Here is a 13,311-nt window from a genome sequence, read left to right as displayed (position 1 = left end):
TATTCAAAAGTTTTTATTATTCCGAAATATAATATATATTCTGATATCTTATGCAGCAAAGAAATTACAAGATAAGGCGAAAGATAACTCGTTTTATGTTATCCTAAATGGGACGATGTATTTTTACCGGACGCGCATTTTGAATGAAAAATCGAATGTATAGCGTAAGCCCATATATATTGTACATGGTATAGTGCGTGTAGGTATTTATCTTACATAGTTGGCGAAGTCAATGGACAGGTTGGATAGCTGACTGCAAAACCCTTTGTGGCACCTTGATATGACTGAAAGGTGCTTCTTCCCCACCCCCCCCCACCCCCCCACCCCCCCCCCCCAAAAAAAAAATAAAATCAGTAGTGTTGTTACCATGGCAACTGATCATCATTAGGTCACTCCCTGAAAATTTCAAATATTCATAATTGTAAAACGTACGAAAGTGTTGAAACATTTTGTGTTTGTGTGAAAAATGTGTCAATCTAACTAATCTATGTTTAACAATGAAACCTAAGAGTTATATAAAATTGTTTACTATGTTCGGAAATGGTTGTCATGGAAACCGTGATAACAAATCACATGTTACTGGGAAAAATTACGATACCAAATCTCCCATCCTGCATACTCACCCCTTCCCCCGAGAATGCTTTGGAATTCGTAATGCTATATAGTTTGCATTCTCAGGCCCTGAAACGGAGCCCTGCAAGGGATAGGCACGAAATCGCTTTTACTTTTGTAATGTTCTAAGGCGAGGTGTTTGCATTTTATTTTGATTTATTCTCCCGCAGAAGACTTATACTAAATGTTTCTTTTATGATGGTTGATTGTTGACATGAACGTTGTTTGGAACGCACACTTAGTCGGCGACATAAAAATGTTATTATGTATCCCGGATTTGTGTGAAAAAGTAAGGCAAACATCACCCTCAAAAGAGAAAATAAGAAGCGAAAAGGAAGTAGAATTGAAATGCGTACAATGCAATAACAGCTTTATTTCCCCTTCCCATCATTAAGTCGGTTATATCATCGAGTCTATATTGCAGATTATATTAATCCTTGGCCAAGTTCTATGTCCTTGGAGCAGACATGTAACAACTTGTTTGTTTGCAATTCGATTTTTTTTTCTATATTATCACAAATTTGTGAAAAAAAAAAATCATTTCAGTTATCACCAACACTCTAAATTCCCAGTCAACCAACAAAACGTACTACACAATGTGCACACGCCCGCAACCACCGTCTCAAACAGCGTTCACGAATGAAATACAGTAAACAGTAAACGAGGCAATTTCTCTTTTTTAAAGCAATGATTTGCCATTAGCGTACATTTACTAGAATAGCAGCACTTGACATCTATGTTGCTGGTTACCAAAATGCTGATTAGAATACCATACACAGTAAGAACATGCTTGAATCCTGCAAAATATATATAATTATTTCTCTTCAACAGTATTTCGTTTTGAAAGGTAAAGAACCTCAGTCTCCATTTGTGGACATCTAAAAACAAACAAAAAAATCCATCTGAAAGCAATCTTCTTAAATGATTAAAAGCTTTAGAAAAGAATGAGTCCTCAGTGAAAATGTCTTTCATGAACAAATCTCTGTGATATACATCAAAAGAGTTTGAAAAACAATACAAATTGCGCTGACTACATTAACTGCATTGACAGCCTCAATTTTTTTTTAATGTGACATATACTATAATGTGTCCAGCATCACAAACGTTACACCAGTTAGAAAAACAAAATGTTCTCTTTAAGCAATATTTCAATATCTCTATCTTTTTAAAAATTTGTGGTTACATATCCTAGCTAATTATGACTGTACGCTGTTGCATTGAACTTTCGTCAATGTACAACTAAATTAGAATGGTGACTGCCAAATTTTTAAAAATCTACTTTTAGTCTGATATTATTTTTGTGTTCTGCAGACCAGTGTGATAAGGTATCTGTACTGAATACTCGTCTCTCAATGAAGAAAAAAAAATCACCTCTCCAAAATGCATGGTACCGGTATTTCCCTCTAATACTTTCCCTCATTCCAAGTACCAGAATACATTGCTGGGGCCCTGAATAGCTAACATATATTACAGTATTACCAACATCATGACAATTATGGCACATGTGAAAGAAAACCTGGCAAAACATACATCTTGACCAGTACATTTTCTTTTCACTACTTCTTGTACTTGGCGTTTGGATTGAAACATTTTACTTATGTTCGTTCCTTTAAGCTACATACTATTCTTTTATATCTTAAACTAGAAAAGAAAAAACATGCTCTATGCTATTTCCCTTCAGATTCACCAACTGTTACTTTGTGAAATTTTCTCTTTTTAAGCACTTCAACGTGCAGTTTTTTTTTTCTGACTAACATGTCACATATTTTCCTCCATCTGATGAAGAAAGGCAAAGTTCACTTCCCTTTTGCTGCCCCCCCCCCCATAAAAACAAAAACAAAAGACATTCCAATCTGACAGGATTAAAATGTTGGCGTTTGGGCTTCAAAGGAAATAACAGGATCAATTTCCATGAACTACTAGTATGCGGCTTGTAACTGTGAGTCTCAAAGGCATGGTATAGTTTTGGTTGAGATGGAGATTCAGACTTTAACTTTTTGCAAGCAAATAAAAACAACTTATGAAATATGAAAGAGCATCAAATTCTTAGAATAATTTGAAGTTTGTTTGATTAAAGTTCTTGGTTTTGAAACGGCCGAGAAATTTTTTTAAAAAGTGACACAGAATGATAATAATTAGAAATGGGTGCCACCTTTATTAGGACCTCTTTGTTTTTGTACATCTCAGCCTTTTCAAAACCAATTTTTAACAAATAAATTTGGAATTCCTCTTGGTATTGTTTACTCTTTAATATTTCGTAACAGGGTTCTCATTATTTTACAAAATCTCCATATCAGCCCCCATCTCAACCAAAAGTAGGCCATCCCTCATCCCTTTAATGCTGCCATCAACATTGGAAGTAGATCTACATCAAATCATATTGTAAATGCTCTTTGCCAAGTAGTGTTGTGCACATTTTGATATCAGGTCTTGTTTTACTTCATCACTAAGGGAAAAAAAGAAAAAAAAAAGATTAGAAAAGAAGCATTTAATCTGGATTAGTAGAAATGTCTAATATATACACATGTCTTTTATATATTCAACTTCTATAATAGTTCTGAAAGCACATTGTGATTATATTTGAGAAGTTTAGATGGATGCATTCCACATGTAAGTTCAGGTTCTGATGACATCCTTCATACGGAATCTGGATGCGGACCGGATAGCCTGGCAGGGTTGTTTCTGGAGAGAGACAGAGAGAGAGAGAGAGAGAGAGAGAGAGAAAGAATGGTGTATCTGTCTTTACTTGATGAGGAAAGTGACATGGGCATTTTAATCTTTGGTGAAGACACAGTGACATATAGGCTAATAAAGACATACGGTTACTTGATTTCCTCTATATGTAGTGTTTCCTTGAAACTGTAAAGTATATTATTTTATACAGTAGATCCTAATTGTAGCAATTTAACCGTGAGTACACGATGAAATATAAAATGTAGGAAACTTTCATGATCCAAATATCCAATTCTTTCCATTAAGCTTTTTATTCCATTCAGAAGAATTTCAAGGTAGTGCTTGCCTGATACTGCAACTGGATACATTCAACACTTTCGTGCATATAATGTCCCTGTGACCTTTCACATCAATACCCTCATAACTAATCAAAGTCAAATTGCTTAGAGGTTATGGTAACTTTGCCATCCGAAGGTAAATATAATGTCATGGTAGCAATGCTCTACAGTCAATAAAAATCAGGGTTTCCCTGTAATTTACAATCAGCAGCAAAATCACAACAATAACTAAAATGCTACTTGTACAAGGCTCAGCAGGTAATCATCTCTTCTGTATAAAACCAAAGTTGAAGATGATCTGCTGAGTAAATGTTAAGTTATTGCAAGATGAGAATAGGACAGATGTGCGTGTGAATGATGACTGCAACAACATAAAAACTCCTGCAACCATCTTTGACAGAGGCTAAAAAAAAAAATAATAATCAGCGTTAATTCATGTAAATCTTCGTTGTTGGAGTGATTGACTACATGCATATGCAGTACTGCATTCATTTAGCAAAACATGCGTTAATTTTCTGCCCAATGAACGATCGACAGTCAAAAATTTGGTCAAGATGTCAAAGGCTTGACAAAATATTCCAACATATTTGGGGTTTACATTTTACATGTACATGTATTATTGCTTACCTCCCACATTTCCTTTCGAAATAGAGTGCAGGATGCACAGATTAGAGGTTGGTAGTCAGGACATCTCTCTCTTTCTTTTTTCTCTCTCTCTCTCTTGTCCGTAGTTGGCTGTGGTTTGCAGGGTCCATTTTGTCCACTTTGTGCTAATTCTGGTCGAAAATACAATTAACAAAAACTTAAATAAGTTATCATTTTTATGAGTGAAACAGGATAATCATACTGCAACATAAACAAACACATTCATCATGAATTAGAATTAATCATCACGATCTCATGAATCCCTTAGTATGAGATTTTGGATCTTCAGGTCACTGTCAACATTAATTTGTCTTACATGTAATACATTAATCATGTCATTGTTATTATCATCTTTGATGCTCTAAAGCCATATCTTACTGAAAATGAATTATGTAGGATGGAAGTCATCTTGACACCTGTAATTCCTGTACACAAATATTTGATTGTATCATGCTCTCATTTGTATGTGGATTAGGATATGATTTCCTTGCATAAATCGATTTGTATTCATGAGATGATATTCCTAATTTCAAATCGATGACACTTACTTCTGAGCTGGAAAGGGCATTCACATCGCAGTCAAGACATCTTTCTATCTCCCCCTCACTCTAGTGGATGTGATCTCAAACTCAGCATGTCCATTTGTTGGTGACACCTTGATAAATATAAAGAACAATACATCACAGCATATCACCCTTACGTCATACTTAACGCAACATAATAACAATGGAAAGTTAATTGATCTTTGACTACAGACGTATTTTCATTTGTGCACACATTAAACACTTGTGCCAATTGACATGGTTGAGAAATATTTCATTACATATAATATCTTACTTGATTACATTTATGTTTGATTTTTATATGATCTCATCTTCAGTAGATAGAATACCGTTCTTTCATATGATCCTCTACAATAGAACATGCAATGAATTTACAAGAAAACAAGAATACACATCCGATCATAGATTTGCTCCCCTTATTATATAAATGGAGATACACGTGTATAAGATTATTCTCCTCTCTTTGTTTGCAAAGTATTTGTACACTGCATTGTAATGCAACTGTCAAAGCGAAAACATGCTTGTTACAATTTATTCAAATGGAATAGGAATATTTGATACTCAATGTATTTAGATTTGGCATTATTTTCAACTGGGCACTGAAGTGATACATTTGATAATCAAACACTTAGTAAGTTAGTATTTAAAAGATATTTCAAATTAGACCGCTATTTAAGACATTTACCGTTTCTTACCTTCTGGTTGTTCTGCAATTTGTTGCAGGTAGAAAGAGCTCAGTCTTTACAATTAGATTTTGGCAAGTCAGAATAGGCATATGTCTCTCTCTTTGGTGAAGTTTGAAGACAAGACTCAGTCTGTCCACTTGTTGGTACATCTAGCTGAAAACAGAAATCAACATGACTCAAATAATTTTTTTTTCATCTTTAAAGCAGAGCATAAGCTAATAGTGAACAAAAAATAAAATCAATTTGAAATTTAATTGTTTTGAAAAGGCATCTTGACATTGACATAATTTTCTTTGTTTCCCATGCAAATCAATTATAACTAAAAATATATCTCTTTCATTAAGATGATATTTTTTTTTTTTTTTTAGCTTTTTAAAAAGTTAAAAAAGAAGAAGATATTTAGGTTTCAGTGAGTCGGTATAAATGATCCATTAAAAATGTAATATTTACATTTTTTCAAATGAACCTTTATTCTTTGAGACATTAACATAAGAACTTGGTACTTATGAGTAAAGACATTTCTAAATAGTTTCTCTTTGACTAGATCTATTTGTAAACTAGAAGAGTACATGTAAATGATTCACAGATTAGGAGAGGTTGGCAGTCAGGACTGAACACTTTCTCTCTCTCTCTCTCTCTCTCTTTCAGGCATATTCGAATGGCAAGATCACTTGGTTGTAGACTCGCTTTTATATAAAACACCTCGGCCTAAATCCTAGACTCTTTTTCTGAACCCACAGGTCTACAAATACCAGAAAGAGTGGAATCAACCTTAGACCTCTGCTCTAGAGACTAATATTAGCCTAGATAATTCACGTTAGAGCTAATGTTAGGATCTTCTAATGTTAGATCTAACATGAACTTTTTGATCAAAGTTAGCCTACATATCAGGGGTGTATCCAGGATTTTTTCCGGGGGGGGTCGTAATCAAAATTTTTGGACCTTTTTTGCGAGGGAGCGGAGCGACCGACCGGGGGAGGGTGTGGGAGGGGGGTGTCCCCCCTCCCACGGTAGGGAGTTTTTGAATTTTATATCTTAAAATGGGGCCATTTGGTGCATACAAAAGTTACTTTTTCGGCATGGCAGTGCGACTTAGAAATAAGGTATGGCATTGCCATTAAATTAACTTACGAAATTTACGAGGTTTTTGACAATTTGCTGGAACACCACTTGGTCACTTGTTTTTTCTTGATTGTATATAGGGTAAAAAGCCCTCCAAAAATGTCTCTTACAAAAAGTGGACCTTTTGAAAATTTGGGGGGGGGGGGGGGGGTCGTACGACCCTCCCGACCCCCCCCCCCCTTGCATACACCCATGCATATATAGTATAATTATTATGCATAGATTTTAGAACCTCTAGATGCCTAAACTTAGGTCTAGCTAGGCCTAGTAAGCTGGGTCTTTACAACAAAACTGCCTAGATATGAGTAGTAGATTACTAGAAACCTCTAACGTTAGGTAGAATCAGTGGCCCAGATCTTGACTAAGGTTAGACCTAGATCCTAATTCCAGATGCCAGCTATTTATGCTTCAGACCCCGGCCCTAGATTTTATATTGTAGGTCTAGTATATTACTATTAGACTCTAAACGTTGGTAGATCTACATCTACATCTTCTGTATAGTCTACAGCCCCTTGCCCTGGACCTGGCTCTAGCCCTACAAATAGAAATACATCTAACCAGCGCAGTAACGTTAGTAGTAGTGGACCTGTACTGTCCACGTTATACAACTGCTAATGTGCTAACGTTAGGTGTTAAGTTCATTGTGATTATACTACTAGTGTCATAGGGCCTAGCCCGATTGAATTGTTTTGGCATAATAACAGGCGTAGCCGTACATTCTAGCACTAACACTAACATTCGTCGTTAGAGTAACACTACCCCTACTAGCTAGAATGTCTAACACTAACGTTAGTATTAACAGTTAGAGAGAGTGTATTACCGTTAGATAGATTAGACCCAACAGTAGACGAGGATTCAGTCCAACTGCATGTGATGAGGCCATAAATTACAAACCTAGATCGAACTAACAAGACACCTAAATCTAGACGTAGACCTAATGTTTGTTAGGCCTCTTTTCGCACCGTGTCAAGACGTGCTTTACGGAATAATCGCTGTTCCACTAACAAACACCGCCGGCACGGTCGGGTGGCGGCCCGGGGGTTGGTGTAGGCATGCCCGCGCCAACGGGATCGGTGCGAAATACAGTAATTAAAGACATCGGCCTAACGTAGTACTAGCGCTTGAACCTTGATATTAACCAAGTCTCAGATCAAAGTTGTATATCTAACTAATAGGTTAAAACAGATTTTTAAGTTCCGTTATGCAGTGCAATAAGGAACTATGTATTTATTTACTAAGTCACTTACATTCGAAGGAAATAGTCCCTTTTCCAGTCACCACGTTTCCAACTCAACGACCGAAACATGCAGCTCTAGCTCTCGCGCGAGAGATTTTACCTGTATACACAATGTAGCTAGATCGTCGGGGTAGTGCGTGGTAGACGTACGCACACGTATTAAGTATTCGCGCGCACACAAGCTGCGCGGGGCTACTGGAAAATGCTCGGAAAATGCATTTTCTGAGTTCCTGCAAGTTCAGAGTTTTGATTAAAAGTAAAGATTTCTTCAAGAAAACTAGAAATGATATTGACACATTCAATTAAAGAAGCATTTGTAGTTTTATAAACCATTAAATTACTTTTGGAAGATCATCTAATTAGCTTGGAAAAACAAACTTTACAGAACGTTAATTAATCTGTGAATATTATTTCGAGAAAACAACACCCAAACATTTGAGAGCCCCATATATGGCTGTACAAAATAACCTTTTAAAATGCTAAAGAAACACATTTAAACTGCAATTTCATTAAAAGGGACAATTGAAACTCATGATCTTTCAAATATGAATTGAATGCAAGCAAAAAATCAAAATCGTGATTTTTGACATGCTTCTGAATTTTGGGGTAAAAATGACATTTTTCGGCAAAAGTACGCTTGACATCCGGCCGTACGCTATTCCTTAGTATTTTTGCAAGACTTTCAGTATGAGAACGGAGCATTAACAAAAAATGCCGTCGAATCCTTATCTAGAGCCTTTTTTGAGGTTTGGCTGGTCTACTAGTATAGGCCACCGAGTATTACAACGTTGATTCCTACACACACGAGCTACACTATGACAGCGTGCAAAACTCCGAAAGGTCGAGGAGGTCCAGGACTACGTTAAAAGTAGGCCTAAAGCGGCTTCGTTACCCAGATCATCTCCAAAATCGGTTTTAGTTTATTCCTAATTCGCACCTGATATGGTGTCCTCCTGCGATCATTCCTCCGTTACTTGAAGCAGTCACTTTGTCAATTGAGCTGAATGCATTGATCACATTAACGTTACACACACACACACGCCATCGCACCACAGATTTCTGTAGTATTGGTTGTAACAGTAGTGACTGTAAATAGCGCCATGAGGCTACACCGCGCTGCTCCTGAGCCTAGCGCTAGCTAGCTACAAGCCACAGGACTAGGTCGCTCAAAAGTATCGCTACTACGCGCATGCGCACTGCGTGTATAAAAGTGAGAAATGTAGATATCGATCACACGATCACGATGGGTGCAGATCGTGGATTCCCAAAAGTACTATATCACGCTGGCTAGTAACCAATTGCACCGCATCCAGCTGCTCGTAGCTAGCTAGTAAAACTACACCATGTTCGTGCTCTGTGTAATCCTATGGCAAGAGACTTTGAGGGATATAATACAGTTTATGCTCAGATGGGTCTTCAGTTGTTGATGTCGTTGTTGTTAAGTTTTGTGGCGTACAATTCTAGTGCAGAATATTGACGCCATCTACGTGTAGCGGGTTTCTGTATCTTTTTGGCTTGCTTTCGTTTTACTTTCCATGAGGGCTTCCAGGCCTGGCGTCAGTAAAACGTACCTCCCGCCTGATTTTCATTTATTTATCTATTTACTTACTTATTTGTTGGTTATTGTTGTTGTTGTTGTTGTTGTTGTTGTTCTGGGTTGCATCTTCTTGACAATCCGGCTCTGTCTTTCTCGCAGCCTCGAGAGGCCTAGTCCATTCCGTGACAGAACAATTACCTGTAGTGAATCCTTTAAATCCAATGATCAATAAGATCAATAGGGTAAAGAGGGAAAAGGAGAAGTCGAGCGGAGAAAACATATAGAAACAAACAAGCAAAACAGGTGAACAAGACTATAACATAGCAGAACAAAATTATGGGTTGACAACGGACGAAGGATAAAGGGCTGTTCACAAACAGAAATCATGCGCGTTATGTTATTTAAAGCGCCATGCAGCTAAAAATTAATAAAGATATAGGACTATCACAAAGCGAAAGGAAGCGCATACTGTGAGGAATAGGTTAGATGGAAATGCAACTAACAAAAATATAACATAACCGACGGAAAAAAATAAAATAAACGTATCAATGGAACAAAAATAACAAACCATAACATGATCAGAAATTTTGTGTTTTATCTGTCATTGCTCTGATGTAAGTGTTTTTAATCAGTTTTCCCCTCAAAGCTGGTATTGCTATTGTTTTCATCTGACGTTCAGTGCGTCGTCATGTCCGTGCAGCCCGGGGAAGTAAAAGATACTGTATCAGACGAGAAACTGGATATTACCCCTAGACTTTCCCGAAAGATTAAAATTTCCCCTCCCTTCCCCTGGACTGCTTGGCACAGACTGTGGGGTGTTTTCTTCTTCTTCTTCTTCTTCTTCTTCTCCTTCTTTTTCTTCTCCTCCTTCTTCTTCTTCGGGTTTTTTTTTTTTTTTGTACGACAGGCAAAAAAAAAAAGCAATTAAATGACTTATCACACATTACTGGGCTTCAGGTTTTCCAAAGTTTTTTTTTTTTAATGATTCTACATTTTTTTTTTAGATAATGAGAAATGAAAGAGCATAATATTATAAGGGGAACGCAAATTTTATTTGATATCAGTTTTATTGGTTTAAAATGGTTGAGATAATCAAAACAAAGCGATCCTAATAAAAGGTGGAACCCACAAATTGCTTTGTCTTATTTTGTTTTGAGATATCTCAGCCATTTCAAAACAGATTTTGCATCAAGTAAAATTTGAATTCCTCTAAATGTTTTTTTTTCAATGTATAGTTTCCAGACATTTAACTTTCTCATTTCTCTACTACATCAAAATTCCCTCCTTGTACATGTTTGAGTACTGTTTTATGGGGAAGAAACATAACCAATCCAATGAATAGAAATTTCGTAAAGTACTTTATAGTATGTTCTGAAGTATTCGCTTTTTACTGTAAATGCAAAATGTTTTAGTCATCGAATCTTTCAAATAAGGCCCTGCTTATATGATAATAATTATTACGTGATATATGTTTTCAAACCTTTGCAAGACATACATTTTATGAAAATAATAACAAAAACATAATCCACTGATGGGCACATTACATTTTTTCTTATTATTTCAACAATCTCCTCTTCATTTAAAAAAATGAGGCTTTAAGTTTACGGATGAAAAGAAAGAATGACATCCAACAAGCTTAATCGCCGTCAATCACATTCCGATTTATCTGTTATTTGTTTGTTGTAGTTTGTTTGCTTGCTTTTTTTTTTGCATTTCTCTCATGAGAGTCTGACTCCCAATACAGTTTGGAAAAGATAAGAATAACAAAACTATCAGATCTTGGCTCCTCTTTCTAAATAAAAACCTCGACAAAAACAAATCAAAACACTAACAAAGAACGCTTAATTAAATAAAATATTTGAATTGCATACCCCCCAAAAGTTCTAAATAGAACAGCGTCTATCGAAATGATTATAGGGTGTATGCGTGATACCAGCAAATATTATGCAGGAAAATGATTTCTGAAATGTCAAAAATCAGGTACTCTGTCCCTCTGAAATTAGCTAAGGGTCCCGTGTAAGAGAATTACAACCTACATTACGTAGAAGACCTCTACGTAGAAGACCTCTCTTCATTCATTCATTCATTCATTCATTCATTCAATTTTTTCATTCACTCATATTCATTTACTTATTTATTTATTTATTTATTTATTCATTCATTTGTATTTTCATTTATTCTATTATTCATTTTCATTTTCTTGAAATCATTGCTCTTAATGAACAAACATGTTTCATTGTCGTGTGTTCAGACAGTTATGGTGTGTGTGTTTGTAGTTTAAAAAAACCCCGCAAAAAACGGTGAACTTCATTCGCCTTCACCACTCTCTTGATCGATTTTAGTCACTTTGGACTTCCCTGCAAAATTTTGGCAATGAAGGTCTATGGTATGACATCATTATCCTGCAATCCTGTTTAGCCTTGAACATTGTGACACACACAGTATAAGTATGAATACTCGTTCTTACCCCAGTAACCGAACTGATTGCGATTATAAATCCGGTCATTTGATGTCCCAAAAAAAAAATGGTCAATCAAAAGGATATTGCTATTGCGACACGTGATGGCTATTATCGCATGTTATTCTTTATCTTTCTGTATGGATTGTGTAATAGGTTCATATCATGTTCGTGTGGATGTCTGTCTGTACATAATAGTTCTATGTGTCTATCCTCACAAATAACAGGCAAGAACAAGGTACAACTGAATATATAGGCCTACTTTGATCATTTTAATCTTAATTTTGGAGAACATATACACGAGTGACAACAGCCATTCATCGAAAGCTATTTGTACTTGCAGTCTCATATTCGCTGTTGATAATAAAAAAGAGGGCTTTTTATTGAATTGTACTGAATGGCATTGAATGCATTCTGCACAATGTTAACAAAAAACAATGCTTATCATTCCTCGACAAACCAGTATAAAATCCCAAAACTTGCAAAGCATACATATTAGGAAAGAAAATGTAATAATATGAATAGGTAATTAACGAAAGTTGAATTTCTAATTAGCAGCAACATTACTGTCCGTGTTTATACACAAGGTTTTGCTATAATAGTTAACAAGTTACAAGAGCTCGATATAAATCTGCACATATCCGCTTGTCAATATATATATATATTATATGTATAATTTTGTATATACATATACATTTTATATGTATATAATTTTATATATACATAATTATATCTAAAATAGTGAATATTATATATGAAGAGTTTGTTCGCAAAAACCAATAAGTCCATTTTTGAAGATTTTGAAGTACGGTCTCTGTCATAAACAGGCCCGTAGCCAGGGGGGGGGGGGGGGGGGGGGGGGGGGGGTGCGTCGGGTGCGTACGCACCCCCCCCCCCCCCAAATTCTGAAAGGTCCACTTTTTCATAATAACGGTTTTTAGCAATTCTCAAGATAACAATCCAAATAAATATAAAGACACATTATATGCTACGTAAATGTGGAAGAGTACGTTTAACAATGTTAAAAATAATTGTACGAAACCCTTTTGTTGTATGAACCATCGGATCGTCCCCATGCACACAAACACAAATGTTATGTATCAATTTGTGCGAGCTATTATTATATTGGCACTGCATGCCATGGCCCTTGGCGCGTGTGACCGGTGGTTTTTTTTTTTTTTTCCACTGGCCGCCCGAGTACATGCGATTCGTGGATGACATTGAGGTTGACACTTGCATTTTTTCACAGGAACAGAGGTAAGTGGATGAAAATCTAATAGCCTCAAGTTTACATATAAAAAGATATGATAAAAATTAAAGAAATTTCCTCGAAATTACTATAATCGAAAACCTGAGACATTTTACATCTACGTCTCACAAAGATATAGTACATGTACATATAAGCACATGTTGGCATGATAATGCCTGGGGATATATTAT

The 13,311-nt window shown here is 36.0% G+C and overlaps 1 long non-coding RNA gene across 1 annotated transcript; it reads right to left on the bottom strand.

Moving 5' to 3' along the window:
- Positions 1-2,778: 2,778 nt before the first annotated feature.
- On the bottom strand, positions 2,779-7,929 carry LOC139713432 (uncharacterized). The gene is made up of 5 exons (XR_011709639.1): positions 7,887-7,929; positions 5,527-5,670; positions 4,817-4,923; positions 4,251-4,399; positions 2,779-3,294 (listed from the first exon to the last, which is right to left on the bottom strand). It is a non-coding gene; the product is annotated as an uncharacterized lncRNA (long non-coding RNA).
- Between the last annotated feature and the right edge of the window lie 5,382 nt (positions 7,930-13,311).

The sequence above is a fragment of the Diadema antillarum genome, unplaced genomic scaffold (assembly GCF_040938485.1).
Source record: "Diadema antillarum isolate AM-2024a unplaced genomic scaffold, OU_Dant_1.0 seq00001962_RagTag, whole genome shotgun sequence".
Lineage (NCBI taxonomy): Eukaryota > Metazoa > Echinodermata > Echinoidea > Diadematoida > Diadematidae > Diadema > Diadema antillarum.
This window is presented reverse-complemented; position numbering and strand designations above follow the sequence as displayed.